The sequence below is a fragment of the Peromyscus leucopus genome, chromosome 6, assembly GCF_004664715.2.
Source record: "Peromyscus leucopus breed LL Stock chromosome 6, UCI_PerLeu_2.1, whole genome shotgun sequence".
Classification (NCBI taxonomy): Eukaryota; Metazoa; Chordata; class Mammalia; order Rodentia; family Cricetidae; genus Peromyscus; species Peromyscus leucopus.
In genome coordinates, this window is record NC_051068.1 from 71,642,425 (window position 1) to 71,663,102 (window position 20,678).

The 20,678-nt window shown below is 45.1% G+C and overlaps 1 protein-coding gene across 3 annotated transcripts in view; it reads right to left on the minus strand.

Annotated features, from left to right (window-relative positions):
- Bcl9 (BCL9 transcription coactivator) overlaps positions 1 to 18,328 on the minus strand; it is an 85,202-nt gene extending 66,874 nt beyond the window's left edge. For 2 of the 3 annotated variants that reach the window (XM_028854126.2, XM_028854122.2), the window contains exon 1: positions 18,047 to 18,327. The gene's annotated coding sequence lies outside the window, so the exon portion shown is untranslated. Of the gene's footprint in view, positions 1 to 18,046 lie in introns of all 3 variants that reach the window. The other variant, XM_028854125.2, reaches the window with a different exon arrangement.
- Positions 18,329 to 20,678: the final 2,350 nt, after the last annotated feature.

Below are 20,678 nucleotides of genomic sequence, written 5' to 3' on the forward strand. Positions count from 1 at the left end.
TCTGAGAATCATAATAAAGAACCAACGAAGACTTCCTCGTTATTACTCCTTTTTAATAGCTTAAAATACCCAGCCCAGAAGATCCATGATAGTCTGACGCTTCCTGGGTGTGAGATGTCTTACCTTGGACTCCCATCTAATGCTACATCTCTCTTGCCTACCAATAAGCTTGTTTAAATAGATGATGTTTATCTGCTTACATTCATTTTCCCTTCTCTAATTTCACACCGGTGACTTATTCTGAAATTTGCAGTTCAACCAGCATGACTTAGTGAAGGATGCCCCTTGTGGAATATTAGTTTAGGATATGTTACATTTGTTTATGCTGAGGAATATTTCTTTAATGATGCAAGGATGTGTTGCATTCTTTTATGTTGCATTTGTTTAACTCTGTAAAGCTGTGTTACTGTGCCTGTCTAAAACAACGATTGGCCTAATAAAGAGCTGAACAGTCAATTGCAAGGCAGGAGAAAGGATAGGCGGGGCTGGCAGGCAGAGAGAATAAGAAAGAGGGAGGGGCAAGAAAAGGAGAAGGAGAGAGGACTCCAGGGGCCAGGCCCCCAGCCACACAACCTGCCACGAATAAGAAGGAAAGAAAAGTATATAGAATAGAGAAAGGTAAAAGCCCAGAGGCAAAACGTAGATGGGAGAATTTAAGAAAAGCTGGCTAGGCCAGGAGGCGGTGGCGCACACCTTTAATCCCAGCACTCGGGAGGCAGAGCCAGGTGGATCTCTGTGAGTTCAAGGCCAGCCTGGTCTACAGAGCAAGATCCAGTACAGGCACCAAAACTACATAGAGAAACCCTGTCTCGAAAAACTAAAAAAAAAGAAAGAAAGAAAGAAAGAAAGAAAGAAAGAAAGAAAGAAAGAAAGAAAAAAGAAAAGAAAAGCTGGCTAGAAATAAGCTAAGCTAAGGCCAGGCATTCATGAGTAAGAATAAGTCTCTGTGTATTTATTTGGGAGCTGGTTGATGGACCCCCAAAGAGTAAAAAACAAAACAAAACAAAACAAAACAAAATAAAGAATCCAACTACAGATACCCTTCCTGACTGATTTCTAGAAGGTTCCTCTGAATATGTATGTAGTATGTATTTATTTCCAAGAGTTTAGTAACCAGCTTTCCACCAGGTTCGTTTCTGGGTCCTAAATCCTGTCTTTTTTTTTTTTTTTTTTTTTTTTTTTTGAGATAGGTCTCACTATGTAGCACTGGCTGTTCTGGAACTCACTATGTAGCCCAGGCTGGCCTTGAACTCACAGAGATCTGCCTGCCTCTGCCTCCCAAGTGCTGGGACTAAAGGAGTGTGCCACCACACCTGACCTAATTCCTGTTTTACAAACCCAACTATAGTTCCATAGCCAGTAATTCCCCACAATAATCTTTTTCAAGAACTGTTTTGCTATTTTGTGTCTCAGAGAGATCAGCAGGAAGGCGAGTACTGGGGTCAGAGGTGCTATCAGCGTCCTGAGAGAGCTGTCACGAGCTACGTCAGAAGGCACCCCTGATGCGCGCTGGCTTCCCCAGGCCACGGTGGCACCAGAGATACAAGGTACCCGTTGTTCTTTCAAACTGGCTAGAGGATGTGAGGGTGGCAGTGGAATCCGGCGATCCGGTCAGTTAACACCTACAAGATTCTTCTTATTTCCCAAGCCCACCCTACCCCATTTAAATAGCAATGATTTGGTTAAAGCTATAAAAGACATGTTTGGGTAGGTCATGAAAAGATGAAAATCGAGGAGGGTCTTTGGCTAAGCATCACATCACCAAGCTGACACTTAAGCTGTTGACAGAATTTTTAGAAAATTCTCATTTAAGAGCACTGTAAAACTGGGGGCTGGAGAGATGGCTCAGTAGTTAAGAGCATTTGCTGCTCTTCCAGAGGACCTGGGTTTGATTCCCAGGACTGCATGTTGGCTCATGAACTGTCTGTAACTCCAGTTCCAGGGGATCTGACACCCTCTTCTGGTTTCCATGGGGACCAGGCTCACATATGGTACACACATATATATGCAGACAAAACACTCATACACATAAAATAAAAATAAACTATATGTATGTCTTGGTTTTTCAAGACAGGGTTTCTCCGTGTAGCCGTGGCTATCCTGGAACTCACTCTGTAGACCAGGCAGTCCTTTAACTCACAGAGATCCACCTGCCTCTGCCTCCTGAGTGCTAGGATTAAAGATGTGCACCACCACCACCCGACTTTGCAAAAATGTTTTTAAAGAACTCTACAAAATTGGAAGAATGGCTATTAAAAGCAAGCAAGCAAAACCCAAACAAATGACTCTCAAAATGTCAAATCTAGGGTCAGTGGTTAAGAGAACATATGACTCTTACAGAGGGCCTGAATTTGATTCCCAGAACCCACACAAGAGTTACAATCACCTGTAATTCCAGCTCCAGGAGATCAGAATCCTCTAGCCTCTTCAGGCATCTGCACTCAATGTGCATGCAGACACAATTAAAAATAAATAAAATGTCAATTCTAACAAAATTAATTTCAAAATTGAAAAGAGCAGAAACAACTTCAATCTAACAAATAAATGACTAAAGTCCAAATTGCCTACACAGTGGCATATGGAGACAGGGAGAGAGAGAGAGAGAGAGAGAGAGAGAGAGAGAGAGAGAGAGAGAGAGAGAGAGAGAACAGAGGAGAGAGAGAGCTCACACCGGGGAGAGGCTGGAAAAACAAGCATCCTCTCCAGCTGCACCAAGGGAAGAATTGGTACCTAAAGGAAGTGAGGGACAGTGCTCTATTCCAGCGAAGCACAGTCATCAATGTTGACACCTCTTTTTACAAGGAATAGACAGCAAAACAGCCTATGAGGAACTTCAAGAGCACCACCCAGAGAGTGATAAGGAGACCCCCACACCCATATCCAAACATGGGAAGGGCCAGGCATTATTAATATGGATGAAACTGACCGTGTGTCTCCCAAACAGAACCAGGACCAGAGGACAGATGAAAATAAAGCCTGTGGAAGGGGCACAGAGCTGCCCAAGCGGCTCTGTCCCTGCTGGTCCTTTCACAGACTCTGTAGGGCTCCCGGTTATTATCAGGAGTTCAAGCTCAGGAGAAGAGACCCCAGGAACTCAGAATCCCGTCTAGCCTTCCACAGCCCTGGCGGACTCAGGTGTCGCTCAGTCTTCCTCAGAGGAAAGATAATTGGGAGCTAGATCCAGAAGGAAATGCTCTTGGCGGAATACGGGGGTGTTTTTGTTGTTGTTATATCTCTGAGCTCTGGGAAGAGAGTGGTTCCGTCAGTGATATGGGGCTGTGAAAAAGAACTGGCCATGGAGACAGATTCAATCACAGCGTGGCTCTGATGTCTGCTCTGATGTTTGACTTTAAACTACTGGACGTCTCTGAGTCTCCCTTCTTCCTCCACATACATCACTACTTTACAGTTGTTGGGAGGATTAAATGAAATATCATATTTCATTTGTTTTAACATGCATATTTTTCACATTTTAGTAGCTCTGAAATCAACATTTTGATACTTAAAATCATACATTTTAATATGGACAGTGTGTACAACACATGTGTAATTTAGTTGGTAGTGGTCTTTTTTCACAAGAGCACACTCAGTAGGTCTTATAAAAAAAAAAACTCAGTGGCAGCAGGCATGGTGGTACACACCTCTAACCTCAGCACTTGGGAGGCAGAACCAGGTGGATCTCTGTGAGTTCAAGGCCAGCCTGGTCTACATAGTGAGTTCCAGAACAGGCACAGCTACACAGAAAGACCCTGTCTCAAAAAAAAAAAAAAAAAAAAAAAAAAAAAAAAAAAAAAAAAAAAAAAGATGGCAATTTATATTCAAAGGAATATGCTACCACTTGTTAAACATACCGACTGGCACCCAAGGAGTGCTCAGTACAATGCTAATTTCACCATCTCACAACCTGTTGAAGGAAAGACAGGTCCTCCAGAACTAATCAGTGAAACTGGCCTGCATATATGCCTAGTATGGAAAACTGATGAGAAAGGTCATGTCCATCTATCTTACAAGCATTTCTATTCTGTTCTGCATGCATGGGCATGTGTGTGTGTGTGTGTGTGTGTGTGTGTGTGTGTGTGTGTGTGTGTGCACACTTAGATGTACTATGTATATGCTTTCTCATCTCATTTTTCCTATGGTCATGTAAACATTCTGGAATGTTCCAACTGTGCTCGCTCAGTATATTTTGGTGCAAATTAAAACTCATTTGTTGAATACAAGCCTAAATGTGTTATCTGGTTTTATTTTGGGAAACAGGCTCTGTCTGCCATCACCAACACCGACCAATCACGTACCACAGAATGTCTTTGTCGGGTTTAATATCCTTCAGGTCTGACTTTTCTCTCCTGCGCTCAATTCATGATGCTTCACTTTGCCACAGAAGCATATAATAAACTGGATGCTGCAAGGATGCATCCGTAGGGGAGATTTTTTTTTTTCTTGACCTGGCTGGCCCTGAACATAATCATCAGAGAGGCTTTTTGTAGCCCAGTCACTGTGTTGAAAGTACAGATTTTTTCCCCATGTAAGAACATACCTAATCCCTTATAAAATGTTACCAAGTGTTGTCTCGCTGTTATTTTATATTGGTGAGTTACCTAGGTTAATTACATATTACACAGAATCCACTCCTTAATATCTGCTTTACATTAGTTAGCTATCTAAAAATATATGCGAGCTAATCCTGCAGCAACATTAGCAATCCATTTGCTAGCTCTTTCTGCATAGCAGCGTGAAGCTTGGGATCCCTACCAGAGGGTATGTAGTGGCCAAATTGAGTTTGGGTTTGGCCCATTAGCTCGTAGGTTAGTCCGTGTTCAGGTAGGGCCCACTATATACCCATCACTGGTGCTGGGTTCTGGGAACTTCTACAGGGATGAAAGTTAGACCTGCAAGGAATTCAGCTTCCAGGGTAGAAACATGAAACAGAAGCCATACTGAGCAGGGGCACTCTCAAGTGATAACACGTGACTGATTCATCTGTAGCCTCCACTGCCTCTTTCAGTAGATAGACATCGAAGGCCCATGGCATGCTGAGCCACCTCTGCTAGTAATAGGCTACCCTGGGACACCTGTCCTTGGCAGGAGCTTTCTGCTCACCAAGAGCCCATGTTTACAGACTATTTGCATTGGTTCTTTGCATTATGGTAGCTATATGATTTAATTAAATGTATTTGAAATAATGAAATATAGGTGCAAAAAAGAAAGCACGTCTTCAACTCTAAGTATGAGGCAGGCATTTAGAGTGAGTTGCTAAAGGGCTAGCATGGTGGAAGAGTGGGGTTAATTTAAGTGTAAGAGGGGACGAACATTCAGCACATCACTCAAGGTTGTGCAGATGATGGACAGAGAGCAGGGATCAGAATTCAGGCTTCCTGTTGGTATAGTGCACAGGTAGCCTGCTACCTCAGGCTGTCTTTCTCAGGGCTGTCTACTTCACAACCCCTGGGCTGTTGGGCCTTCCATTTGTTCATTTGCTAAGACTGTACTAGTCCAGGATGCTATCGCTAATGGCCGAAATGAAGGTTGGAGATAATCGGGGATTTCAATTATCCTGCCTGTCTCTGACCTCCATTACCAAGGATAATCAGAAGCCAGCTCTAGCAATTTTCTGAAACTTTCATTAATTTTAAATAAATTTATACAATGTCATCCCCCCACCCTCTTTACCCAAATTACAATGTCCTTGTCTTTTCAGTTTCTCATCGCAGGAGACTCCCTGGCACGTCTTGGAGATTGCCTGTTGTTTTTCTCTGGGTCCTTTGTAATTCTGCTTTGTTTTCTTTGAAATGAAAGGACCCAATGCTGAATTCTGATTCTAAGGTGAAGTCATAACATCAGTGTATATCATTAAAATGTTTTATTGTAATTACAGAAATAGTCAATGCCAAATTATGTGCACTATATTATTTTCTGCATTCTTCTTTATTCCATTCTCAAAGTTAATACGGCCTATTATATCTCATTCATTCTTCTGACTGCTGCTGCACAGCGAGCAGATGTCTCCATTGAGCAATCCACAATGAATCTGAGATCTTTTTCCTGAGCACTTACAAGTAGAGTAATTCAGAGCCCATCAGTGAGTGTGAGCTGCTCCAATTGTCCCTTCCGGTGCACATTAGCTTGCACTTGTCTACATCAAATTTCAAAGAATCACAGATATTAAAGATGGAAGGGGCCAGTTAGTTTATCAAGCCTTCCCACTCTGCCTGCAAAAGCAAGCAAAGGAAGCAATTTCACCAAGTCCATACTGTTTTACTGATGCTTATTAATCACTACAATGAATGGTTACAGCGTGTTATCTCTTTTATCTTAAAATCACTGTCTCTTTTCATTTGTTTCTTTGTAACTAGGGTCTCACTCTGTAGCCCAGGATGGCCTGGTACTTGTTATGTATCCCAGGTTGGCTTCAAATTCATGGTAACTTCCCTGCCTTAACTTCCAAGTGCTGGTAATAGAGGCATGAGCTACTATGCCTGGCTTAAAATACTCCTTCCCCTAAAAGAGAACTGAAACCCAGACATCCAGGTTACAGTGCCCAAACCAAGCCCACAAAGGCAAAAAATTCAGTTTGGTTGAGCTCAATAAGCAATTTTGAGCATCATTTGCTAGTCAGGGCTATCCTTTAATGGTCTGTGGGATACACAGGGGGACAGACCCTAAAATCCTTCTGTGTTTTCTATTGCTGCAATAAACACTATGACCAAAAAGCAACTTGGGGAAGAAAGGGCTTATTTATCATCCATATCCCAGGTCACAGTCCATCACTGAGGGAACTCAGGGCAAGAACCTGGAGGTAGGAACTGAATCGGAAGCCATGGAGGACCACTGCTTAATGGCTTGCTCCCCATGACTTGAGCAGTTGGCTTTCTTATGCAACCCATGACCACCTGCCCAGGCATGGCACTGCCCATAATATCTTCCTGCACCAATCATTAATCAAGAAAATGCCCCACAGATTTGTCTACAGACAACTCAATGGAGGCATCTTCTCAGTGGAGTTTCCTTCTTCCTGGAGCTGTGTCACGTTGACAAGAACTAACCAGCACACCAGGCCCTTCTATGCTGTCCCCGAGTGACCTGTAGTAGTAAACACACGGAGCTATTACGGTCACTCGAAAGAGAGTAGAAGATGTCATGGGTGTCCTGGTACCACAACTCCTCTATCTCTAGGAACTGAGAAAAAACGGCACTTGAGTTGGGTCTTTGGACATCATCAGCAAAAGTTCAGGGAGAGGAGACTCGAACAGAGGACCCACCAACCCAATCAGGAGCTCTCCCTTGAATTTCTGTCTTACAGTGCAAGGCTGAATATGCCAGTGGACTGAGACCGAATGCAGCAGATGTCTACATGGTGGCTGCTTTGAACTAGATTAGGATGTAGCAACTCAGTTCAGTCAACAACCTAAAACAAGCAGAACGCACAGACCGGCCATCACAAGTATACTTAGAGAGACAACACAGAATATCTTAAATTAGTATTATCTTAAAAAAAAAAATCCAGAAAACCTGGGGTTAAATGTGATGAAAATTGAAAATTTCTAACTACAGACTAAAATCTCTAATCAAAGAACAGATTAATAGGGGCCTGGAGCAATGGCTCAATGGTTAAGAGCACTTGCTCTTGAAGAAGAACCCGGTTTGATTCCTGGCACCAACACGGCAGCTCACGAACACCCATAGCGCCAGTTTCAGAGAATCCAAAACTCTCCTCTCACCTCCAAGGGGACCAGGCAGACATACAGCACACAGACACGCATGCAAGCACAACACTCACAAATAAACCTTAAAAGAAGAAGAAGAGGAGGAGGAGGAGAAGAAGAAGAAGGGGAGGAGGAGAGAAGGGAGAGATAAATGACCTGCCAGATTTCTCCAGGACTTCCTTAGTGCCATGGAGAACAGGTTGACACACCATTTGGGCCCTGGGCAGCTGTCACACAGCTTTGGAGCCCCAAACTTGAAAGCAAAGAAGGGAAAATTCCATTTTCTGACCCCACTAATAAATATCTGCGTAAGTGCAGACCAGGGAAACACCACTACGGTCATTTGGTTATTAAGAGTAGATATTTCTCCATTTTCCCTCAAAGAACCTACTCTTTGAAAACGCTACATGCATATTATGTGCTTACTGTATTGTGATATAAAGTTAGCCAGTGGAGACTGTCTTTAGAAAGTCACTAGTGTGAAGGAGAAGGAAACTCTAGGAGCTTCTGGTACTTCCACAGTTGTCCCCAAAGGACAATTGCAAATGTCATCTCCTGCACGAAGCCTTCCCCAGTTCCTCTACCACGTTCATCACCGCCAAATTAATCTTTCTCTCCCCTGACTGCTGCAGCTCTTTGATCCATTGCTATGTGGTTTATAATTAGTTGTGTGATTATCTGTCTCCCTCCACCAGGATGAAAGTACCTGAAGGGTGGGGGAATCGAGACCCACTTGTCTTGAATTCCTTACAATGTCACACTCATTTTTTGGGGGGCCTGGTACAATAGATATTCTTCACATGTTTGTTAAATCATTTCTTCAGATCTTAGAGACCTTATTTTTGACATATTTAGATTATTTTTAAAAATAGTCTGTACCCATTCCAAAAGTTGTCCTTGTCTTTGTATCACAGCACTCAGATTCAGGCGCACACTCAGGTTGTGCCTACCACAGTCTACCATTCAGTCAGCAGACATCTCTGGGAGTCTGAATTGAACTAGCACTCTTAATAAGGCCTGTACCTTGACTCAGTTATACATAACTCTGGAAACTTCTGGAGTCAGAGTGCCTGGGTTTAAATAGATATGCACTGAAGCTCTGACTATCATTCACCTAGTTTTAGGACCTTGGGCAAGTTACAGTCCAGGACCTCAGCATCCTCAACGATGAGATGTTTTAGATGAGTCCATTTGGCACATGATAAACATTCAATTTGCATAATATTTCACTCTTGGAGCTTTTGCTGATACTATATTTTGTGATTTGGGGATGAGGTGCCAAGGGTCAAACTCGGGGCTTTGTATATCTAGACAAATGCTCTGTCACTAGGCTACATCCCCAGCAACACTGTTATTGTTTTATCATTCATAAAGAGAAGCACAAGTCCCTCAGGATTGCTCTAAGGAATCAATGATGTAACAAGTGAAATTTTACTCAGCATATTATCTCATCAACGTTTCCTTCCTTTCTGGGTATTAGAGTAATTGCTACAATCAAATGCGAACCTATTAATGCCAGGTAATATATTACTCACTTTAAATATATGGTGCCATCTAATTTAATTCATATTACAAGGTACTGAGATAATTATTACTGTCCCTATTTGACAAGGGAATAAAGTGAGTTGGAGAGAGAATAAACAGTCCAAGATCACATGACCAGTCCAGTTCAGGTTGTTCAGAACTTCAGATCAAGAAGGATGAAGGGAAGGGCCAGGGGAGGGCAGGAGAAAACACACAGGAGGAAATCCCAGGCCCAAACTTCCTCTGGAGTTTAATATTCCTCTGTTTCCCTGGTCTTCAATTCCAGGGTTCTGCTTGCTTTGCAAACTAGCCTCTGGGATCCATGTCAACATATGTTCATGCTCACTACTCACCTACGCGTGTTGTTGAACAAGCACACAATGTGACATCATTCATCTAAGCCCCAGCTAGCTCTAACTCACTTCTGTCTCCCAGTTTCTTTCTTGGGTATGAATTTGCTATTTGTCCCATGACCTTCTTATCACAGTTACACTAATTATCACTGATGAAACATTTTAATTTTTAATAACCTGGTTATTCTTAACTTCGACTCTCATAATGGACTTAGATGTCAAGTGTGTTGTTGCCAGCCACACGGGAAGGAAGGGAGCCCTTCCATAGTTTCCACCAAAAGGCCTCTGTGCTTACAGCAAACAGAAACAGCTTAGCTCCCCCTCCTCTGTACACTCGGGAGAACTTTGAACCCCTGCACAACTACAAGCACAGCTCAACCAAGGGTTATCAGAGTGCCAAAGAAAAGATGAAAAAAAAAAAAAAAAAAAAAAGAGTGCCAAAGAAAAGATGAAAGGGACGAACTGGATTCTCAAGAATGTGCACTAGGGAAAAAGAACTCTGAGAGAATAAAGCAGCCATCAGGAAACGTACAAGGGCAGACTATGAACCAAGACATCATGGAGGGGGCAAGCAGAAGCTGGACATGGAAGTGTAGGCCAGTCTAATAAGCAACAGTTAGGTGTCAGCAAAAAGCTACGAAATCAGAAGATGCCCCTGTAATAAAGCCAAAAGGCTAATGCCACAGGGGGCCAAAGGAGACAGAAAAGTGGCAGGGGCACTGGGAACGGCGGGTGGCTGTCCCTGGAGCTGGAACCATCCTGGAAAGGCATCACTTCTGACGCCCACCTGTCTGTGAGCATCCTCACCATGAATGCCCTTTTGCTTGAGGAGACTTGAGTGAGTCAGTTCTTTGCAGCTAAAAGCCCCTGTCCAGAGGGTTCTGCACTTACATCCATATTTAGAAAATTAAAGCACACAATTCCTTCTTCATTCTGATGGTCCAGGTGTCTGGAAGCCAGGTATTCACCTTATTTTTTTTTTTTTTTCTGATTGTCCAGCTTTTCTTGGGAAACATCTCTTCTTTAGCTATGCCTGAATGTCAATAAATGATCCTACAAAGAGTTAGGCAGGCAAAGGTAACCACACTTTGTGGTTTGTGATTCTTTGATGACTTAAAGAATAAACTCTTAGTAGGAATTATAAGGCTCAAGAATGAGAATACAGCCTGGCATAAGACAAAGAAAGATTTGGGGGCATTCCCAATACTTCAGGATGAATGAGCAATTCATTCTTTGCAACATTCTTTTACAAAAGAATGGATACCACATGAAACGTTTCCTTTTTAATGTGGTATACACAAGATTGCATGGTTTTATATCTTTTCCATCACTTTTTTATTTGTTTAAATTATTAATTTCTTTCTTCCTTTCTTTTTTATTTTATTTTATTTTATTTTTTTGAGACAGGGTCTCAACTCTGCAGTCCTAGCTGATCTTGAACTCACAGAGATCCACCTGCTCTGCCTCTCCAGGACTGGGATTAAAGGCATGCGCCACCACACTGAGCTAGTGTTAAGTTATTAATAAGCTTTTTTCTTTTCCTTTCTCGTGTGAATGTGTATATGCACCCGTGTGGGAGGGTACATGTATATGCATGTAGAGGTTAGAAGTGGATGTCAAGGGTCTTCCTTTATCACTCCCCACCTAGTTTTTGAGGCAGGGTCTCACACAGAACCTGAAAATGAACCCGGAGTTTGCTGGGCCAGCGAACCTATGAGATCTACCTGTCTCCACACACCCCACCCCTCCCACCCACACCGCAGCCCAGTGCTAGAGTCACAGACACATGTCACAATGTCTGGCTTTTCAGGTTGGGGCTGGGGGTGTGAACTTAGGTCCTTTGCTTCTCATGCTTTCACAGCAGGCAATTTACCCACGGATCCATCTCCTGGATGCCACAGTAAGCTGCTTCCAATGCAAATTGTTTGTTCATTCAACGGCATTGATTTGCGGCCTCTTCTGTTTCGCCCTGCCCTGGGCTTTACGGTGCAGGGACTGAACATAGTCCCAGCTCCTGAGGATACAACAGACTAAAGGAGCAGGCGGGTGAATCCAGTTCGGGGCTGCCTGAGTACATGCCCACCGGCGGTAGTACAGCCAGGAGGCAGCAGCTTGGGTCTAGGAACTTTGCTAGAAGAAATGCCTGGAGAAGTCCTGATGATGATTCAGGGGCTAGTCTGCCAAAGGTAAAGCAGAAGACAGTCCAGGCAGAGAGATCCTGGGCCCTGACATGTGAGTTCAAGTCCTGAGTCTTTAGACACTTGAGTACATTGCATACATAGACAGGAACCACCAAACAGGCACTGTGAGAGCAAGCAAGCTCACCGTTCATTCAGCTTGTCCTGTGTCCACAGATCCCCGGGAACACCTCTCTCCTAACTGCACAAGCCAACACCCATTACAAAGTCGAGCTTGCCTAGACAGCATGACAGCTACCTCAGGGGACAGAAGCATTCCTTCTTAGCTGGTGATGACGCGGCTCCTTCCAAATGCCATTCGTGGCAGTTTGGGTTCTTTTTCGGGAAAAAAACAGTGATTATGTTTTTTCTGTGGAACTATAAAAGCTTCCCAAAGCTTTAAACTTCAAGGTATTTTTAATTATCAAGTGAGTAACATAAAAACACTTGGTAACTACTTGGCTCATCGGAAAGAGGCTGAGCAACAGTGATACACAGTCCTTTTTGTTTATTACCATATTAGCATCCATCAACAACTAAACATTCTATACATGTCTACAGAGCACGATCAGACTGCCTAAAACGCTTGCTGATAAATCCATTCCAGCTTCCTTACCTCTGAAGTCACTAATACATTTCTGTTATTATGTATGTTTTAGGGTGATTATAAAATAAACAAGAGATCCAATGTTATGAATTTTAAACATCGTAGAATAAAAGAGTAAGTAAAACATAATTATACATGGTCTTCAAAACCCCCTTTCTGAGTTAGAAAGTAATTATAGCTTATACACTAATTTTTTTTTTCAGATTAAAAAAAATTAAGACCAATTAAAAGAGTCATTGGTTTACTAACTGTCAACTCAGGCTTGAAACAGGCTTCTCTGCTACAAGCAAGATGATATTCCTAAAGCACGGCAGAAGAATTTACTCTGGGGTTCTAAAAATTGCATTAAGAGCTAACATGTGAAAATTTCAAATGATATCTTTCAAAGGTTTATCCAACTCTAAATGGGTAGTACTCGGAAGGACCCACAGAGGTGACATGATGAATGGACACATCATTTGTTCTCCAGCCTTTCTGTCTGGATCTCAGTCACCACACCGTTTGTTACTCATACCCTAAGCTAGGTACAGAGTTTACGCAGGCGCACACACAATCTACCTGTAACTTAGCCCGAGTCCCCCACAAGACCTTTTGTGAGAGTTGCCTTCTGATAAAGGCTGTCAAGAGGCCTGCCCAAGAGCAGAGTGTGGAAATGCCTGGCAGGGATCGTCGGTACTACAGTTGCCTAAACTGGTCGTTTGCATCCTCCAAACAACATGTGAACACAATACAAAAAGGGAACAGCGCGGTTACCACAAGAAAGCGTGTGAGGAGAACAGTGAAGCTAAGAGATGCACCCAGGGCCCGTCCATTTTAAATTCATACTTATTATACAGGAAGACGAGCATTCAACACAGCTTATTCTTTTGAAAATGGTTCTTCAGTCTCCTGCACATGTGCCTGCATGCTGACTGGCAAATTCTCTTGCAATCCATAAATTAAAATCCCACTCTTTCCTAACGTGCTTTCACTTCGAAATGTCAATACAGTTTGTCTGTATGTACATGCGGGTGTGGGTTTACCTTAGATACCCACACAGGCCACTGTATTTCTTATTTGGCGACATTAGCTCTTGAATTGGGCATCATGTAAATGACTAGACCGTCACGTCAGCCTCTTACAGAATCAGAAAAACAACCGGCTAGCAAAGCTGAAAGGAACCTTAAAGATGACTTGTTCCAAATCCTTCACTCCAACAGGGATCTAGAACGGGGGAATGGGGATTCCGTCAAAACAAAGCCAAAAGCTGGTGCAACGTCCTTTACAGAAAGCATGTCACTATTAAGTCCCTTTCTCTGACCAATGATCTAAAACCGTCTTTTAAAAATCTCTAGAATTTTGTTTTGTTTAAAGAAAAAAAATAATAATAAAGTCAAGGAGTGGGATGCTCAAATTAAGGCTACTTCTGTCCTGTCACTACAGAGCCTCCGATCTGAACGGTGTGGTCCTCTGTTCCTCGTCTCCTGAAGAGATGGCCTAACACAGTGGTTCTCAACCTTCCTACGCTTCAATCCTTTAACACACTTCCTCCTGCTGTGGTGACCCCCAACCATAAGGCTGTTTTCATTGCTACTTCATAGCTGTAATGTTGCTCCTGTTATGAATCAGAATGTAAACATCTGTGTTTTCCAACCGTCTCAGATGACCCCTGTGAAAGGTTCGTTAGAACCCCCAAAGGGGTCACGACCCACGGGCCTAACAGGGACAATTCATTGGCTGGGCACCTTACCCTGGGTTGCCTTGTGAGTCCTTGGATGAGTCACGAACCTTACTTAACTAGAACCTGAGGTTAACAATAGTACTTAACTCCGAGGGCTGCTAAAGGAGAGAACTAAGCCATGGTCTTAGTGTGCATTATGGTGTCAAAGCTTAAAAGAAACGAAGAATGCTGCCACTTCATAGCTTACATCACATCTCTTGTGGGGAGAAAAACCACGAATTTCCTTCTATGAAACTACATGCAGAAACAACATTTGCAGCTCATGAGTTCAGGGAATGCTCTGCGCCCCGTGTGGGTTTGCCTGTAGTGGGACTAGAGGCGCGTGTACAAGAATCTATACCCGGGGCCTTTTAAAACGTCCCAAGAGCCTTCACTTTTATTCTCCTGGACTTAGGGACGACCTGTATCTCTGCTTTCTGGCTTCCCGTTAAATCGTTCTCCCACCTAGATTTACTTCATCCTTCAACTCCCTACTGTCTTTGGGTGACTCTATCCAATGCCAGCTCAGGCTGCCTCCCCCACAGGTACCGCCACAGCGAGTGACACATCTAGGGAGCGTGTGTCCGGAAATGATCAGAGACATCGACTCAAGAGCATCCTGCTGAGGAGAGAAGGTCTAAGCCACAGGTTCCAAAGGCAGACATGACAAGTTCCCGACTTAGGTTGTTGCTGCGATGTGGGCTTGAGCACGTCACTGCATAACAAGGCTGCATGCATTGAAATGACTCTCGTTTTGCCCACGATGTGACTTAACCATACAATGTGTGGGGGTTCCTGGAGTGTAGGCACCAAACCTGTGATTTAGGTGTGTGGGGGCACGTCTGTCTTCTTTTTACACCATTAAGTTACTCTTTAAAAAGCAGGAGAAGATTGACAGTACCAAAGACAACACTCCCCTGAGTACTAGAGAGAGAGAGAGAGATGACGGAGAAGACTTGCTAGTAAGAGCGCTAAGTTCCTCCTTGGAAGTGACTGGCGTCGCGGGTGTGCGTTCTCTCCGAGGCAGACTACAAGGAATGGGGGTACTTCTCAAACCACCAAATCAGTAGGAGTTTAATAACCTGACCCCAAATGGGATTGGCTCAACTGGTTTTTGATAATACGTTGCCTTATAGTTAGATAAGCTGGCTCTTAGGGGGGCGGGAGGGGGCACGTGGGGGTGGAAAAGACCATTTGATTGCAATATTGTCTTTGGGATTCCAAAATGACAGTGATAATCGTGGAGTTTCCTGCAGCTAAATCTTTTTTAGTAGCAGCCCAGGAACCATAGAAGAAGTCAAGGGAGGTAAGGGCCTCGCTAACTCCAGTCCTCCAGCACAAACAGACTACAGCCAATGTGAATTACCCAGATAATGACTGCTATATAGGCTGGCTCACAACAAGTGTGAAGTTATTTAATAGCACGAGTGTAAGGGTTAGCAGATGTTCTGGGTGTCTCTGCTGTACTGGGTGTATGGGGTGTGGGGGCTGGGGAGCCTTTCCTTCAGTCATTAGAATCCTTGGGCTCTGTGAGACTGGGACAGGACCTCAACCATGAAGACAAAATGACAGTTTATATTTGGTTGTAGAGTTGAGGCTGAAAATGTACACAGTTTTACGATGCATTGTAATGGCCACATGGTGGTTTGTATGACTCTGTGGTTTCTGTGGACCATACTAACAAGACTGGACCCTGCCTGAGCATGGGCACCTTGCTTTTCCTTCATCCGCAATACAGTGCCTGATGCAAACCAATGGCACAATGGATGACCCCTGTGTCTGTGTCTTCTTGTGACATGAACCTGGCACCGGGTGCTGCTGCTTGAACCCAGAGCATTGGGTGGCACTGGAAAAGATGTCTACTCATGAGTGTGCAAGATCGAGTGTGGAGACGAGGTTGGAGTGGATGGCACGTCAACCTTCACGGGGCTTGGGACCCTGTGGTTCGGTCACCTCCACCAAGCTTCCTCATCTAAAACATGACAAGCAACCTTTCTTCCCCCTCCCCGTTCTGAAATGCTAACATTTAAAAAAAAAGATGTCTGGACCCAGAAGCTTGCCAGAGACAAATCATAGCAAGCTCTCCAGCCTTCACAGCAGATGACGATTAAGTCTTAAGATGTAAAACATTAAAATAGAATAAAGAAGTTCTGGGACCTTCGTGCCAGATGGAGGCCCCTAATGCCTTTCTCTCTCCCTCTCCCACACCCAGCAACTACGTTTCCAGGCCTCTGTGGGAAGAACATAAATGCTCTTAGCCAGGGGTGGCTCCTTGCTTCCATCTCGGGCTATCACAGTCTGTCTGAGAAACATGTGAGTTAGGATGGAAGGAGTCATAGTCGCCCAGACTTCTATAGATTTTTTTTTTCTGACAAACAGTAAGACAGAGTCACAAAAAATCCCCTAAAACCAGGTAAGGCACCCCCCCCCCAATTTCAAGAGGGCTGCAGCAGAGAGCCTTGATACCATCACTGTGCAAAGGCAGAAGCAATCCACAATTGAAAAACATAAGCAGACATTTTTTTTTTCTTTCAAACAAACATGTGAAGGATGGATATTAGGTACCGATCTCAGTCTTCTCTCCTCCCAGTTCTCCAGACGCCACTTCAAAAAGCAAAAGGTTTTAGCCACCAAACCACCAGAGAATAAACAGCCATCACATTCTTACCCCTCCACGCTGATATTTACTCTCTGATAAATGGCAATTGTAAATAAATCTCATTTAATCTCTAAAAGCCACAATAAAAATCTTTAACCTCCAAGGTAGTTTACAAATGAGCACGCACACCCTGCCAGTGCCAGAAAACACAAGGTCTTGAATAAAGGGTTTTAACAAGAGGCACGTTTTCCCTCTGAGAATCTTATACTGACCTTTTAAAAATATAAATGTATGTATGTACGGAGGAGGAGGAGAGGGGAAACCCAGCCCCTCCCACCCTATTCTCTGTACAAATCGGCCAATAAATCTAAGGAAAAGACACAGAGCAAGGAGGAAAGCCAACAGGTGGAAAGGGGGTTTTGTTCCATTTAGAAATGGTCAGACACTTGATCTGTGCTCGCGGGTCTGTTTGTCTCAGGGTGTCTTTAACGACGGTTTTATCATCACGACGCTGATAATCAGGAATAATGGTCACACTTCCACTTTGTGATTCCACAGCATGGCCAGCCTGAAGATTTCGCCACACAGTTACATGGAGTGGGCTGCTCTGTTTGGCTTCACCCCAGGGAGGCGTGCAGCATCCCCAACCAGCTCTCCCGCTTTTACAGATGGGGTAAACTGAGGCCCGAGGCACCCAACAACTCCCTTACAGCGTCTCGGAGCAGAGAATTCCCCGAAACTAGAAAAGTTTGTGGATGTCTCGGGGCAGTCCTCTCGCTCACCCTTCTGGCCGGCCATGCCGCTCTCTTCCTCCGAGTCTGGGCTGGGTGATAAGGACTGGGGTGCCTCCCCTTCGCTACAAGGCACTCCAGGGCAGTGTGTGGGAGGTCCACACACACACCCAGACCCACAGGCATACTCGCACACACAAAGCGCCATGCAATCTCTGCAGTCGCTCAGCACAGCTCCAGCCAGCCTCGCTCAGCCTGCGAATGCACAGCGCAGAGCTTGCAAGGCCTCCTTGGGCTCAGGGCTGGGGCTTCTCTGAAACAGGGCTCTGCCCTTCTCTTCCTCTCTTCCCGGCTTCTCTCCCTCTCTCTTTTTTCCCTCCCACCCTCCACCCTCCCATCCTCCTCCCACCCTCTCCTTCCACCCCTTCTTCCCCCCCCCAACCAACCCAGAGGCACTGATGGTGTTACTGGGGTTCCCTGGAAAGAGGGGCCATCCCCGGCCCTAAGCGGCTAGCAAAGACTTCAGGGGCGCAGAAGCAGCTCCAATCGCAGGACCCAAGCGCTCCTCCTGAGCAGCGCAGGAATGAGACCCCCACTTCCAGGCACAGGCGAGCAAGCTTGCCACAGAAGAAGGAATCCTTAGAGTAGCTTACCTTTTTCATGAGCAGAGATTCTGGAGAATCATTGCAGAAACTGGAGGGAAGTGGATGAAGACAAAAAAGACCCTTTTCCAGCAATCCCTGGCCTCCTGGTATCAAGACACCAGGACAACATCAAAGCAACTTAGGGGGAACACTTTAGGGCCTATTGTCTGCTCTGGTCTGATCTGTTTTTCTTCTGTCTCCCCCTCTTGCTGCGGTGACACTTGGTACGGCCCAGGCATTCATGCCAAGTAGCTTTCACACATGGAAGCTTGTCTCAAGCAATTGCTGACAAGCCACAAACAAGACATTCTCCCTCCCTTCTCCGCACCCCCCCCACTCCTCCCCCCCTCCACCTTTTCCTCCTTCCTTCTTGTCTCCCCTCCTCCTTTCTTCTGAATGCAAACTAAAACTCTCCAGTGCCAGGCAGGCTTGCAGGCTTGGCCTAGCTGAGCACTCAGACACACACACACACACACACACACACTCACACACACACACACTCACACTCGCTCACTCACACGCCAGCAGCTCGGCTAGTTGCTCCTGCACTGGTGGAGTTAAGAGACAGGAAAAAGCCCAGGCTGAGTTGGGGGCAGGGAGAAAGAGAGGGGGAGTAAGACCCCACGGAGCTGCTCCGGTGCCCCAGCAAAATGGCAGTAGAGAGGTGAGCCCCGTGGAAGGCCAGCAGTGGCCACACAAGTGTGCACACACACAGACTCGGAGGCCATCTGAGCTCAGGAAGAGTGGAATAAATGACCCAGCAAGGGGGAAAACCAAGGCCCGTGGCCTTGGAGTTGGGAGAGTGGGGAGATGTGGTGGGTGGACCCCGGGGAGGTGTTTCCTTTTTTGTTGTTTTTTGGTTTTTTTGTTTTTCTTTCTGCTTCTTCCCTATTATTTCCTGAAGGATCTAGTGGTCTCTCGCCATGTAACAGAGCATAGATCCAAGTCACTGATTAAAATAAAACCATGAAATGTGGGAGTAAACTTAACTGTAGGTTCAACTTGTGCCCATAATATTTTTTTTTTTAAACTAAGCCCCTGCCCTCAACCCAAACCCCGGAGAGCAGCAGCAAGGAGCAGAGTCCATAGTGCGACCTCTGGGAGCTGTGAAGTGGGATGCTGAAGTTGGTGCCAGGCTGCTGGGATGTATGGAAGGTGGGCATGAGCTGGAGGGAGAGGGGCAGTCTGGGTGAGCTGTTTTCCAGGAATGAAGGGGACCCAGGGAGGATAACGAACTAGGCTAGAAGGAAACAGGAATGTGATTGGTGTGGAGGGAGGAGGTGGGAGGTGGGAGGGAGGGAAGGAGGGAGGGAGGGAGAGAGAGAAAGAGAGACAGAGACAGAGAGAGACATAGACACAGAGAGAGAGAGACTGATTCAAAAGTTAAAAGAAGAAAAAGGGGAAAAAAAGGAAGTCCATAGGCTGAAACACAGAGTAACCGATATGGCAGAGGAAGAAAGGTCCAAACTGAGCAGAGAGGACAACAAAGGACATAGAAATCATGAGTTCAGGAGGGCTGGCGGGCAGTGGAAGGGGACAAGCTGATTACAGGACGTCCATATCTCCAGCAAGCTTCGGTGTCTCGCGGAGTGCAGCCTGCATGGCCATCCCGGTGAGCCAGGACCCAAATGGAGGTTCAGCCCCGACAAATGCTAAGCCTGAGCTCTGTTTTTACATGAAGGTCACTTGTATTCTTTCCCCAGAATCCTCTCCAAAATGGAAATTGTGTGGACACAAATCACACTACTCCCTTGACAGACACGCAGTAAGAAAGTAACCATGACTTTTTACACACTTAACCCTAGCTAAATGGCTTTGTCACCGCCTGAAACAGTGACAAAGACATTCGTGTCTGTCACTGCCCCCCCCTGGGCTTGGTCCTGCTATCACCAGTCCTGGGAACTGTGTATTTGAATTCCAACTTGCAACCACGATGGATGGTGGTAGTAATGATAATTAGCCTGATTCTCAACATTTTCCCAAGCATTTAGATCATGAGGTCATATTACTAAGACCATTTCCACTCACAGATATGTTTGTTTTGTTTAAGACAGAGTCTTACTATGTAGCTCTGGCTAGCCTGGAACTTGCTTTACAGACCAGGCAAGGCTCAAACTCACAAAGATCCACCTGTCTCTGACTCCTGTGTGTTGGTACATATATGTGCCAGGCAACATATATGTACATTTACACACACACACACACACACACACACACACACAGAGAGAGAGAAGAGAGAGAGAGAGAGAGAGAGAGAGAGAGAGAGAGAGAGAGAGAGAGAGAGAGCTGCCCTTCCAGAAGACCAAGGTTCTATTCTCAGCACCGGCATGGCAACTCACAACTGTCTGTAACTCCAGTTCCAGGGGATCCGATGCCCTCTTGTGGACTCCTTGGGTACATGCACACATATGCAAATCACCCCCTACATATATTACATTATTTTAAAATAATAAAAATAAGCACGTTTTTAAGTGAGACTTAAAGAAGGTGAAGGGTATCTGGGGCCCCAGAGTAAAGCAGGAACGGAACTCAAACCGAGCTATCCGAGACTCTGAAGGCCGAGCACTCCTGCCACACCGTGTCCTCCCACTGGAGGAGCCCTCAGGCCCCTGGGTACCTCACATCCAGGCACTCCAAGCCC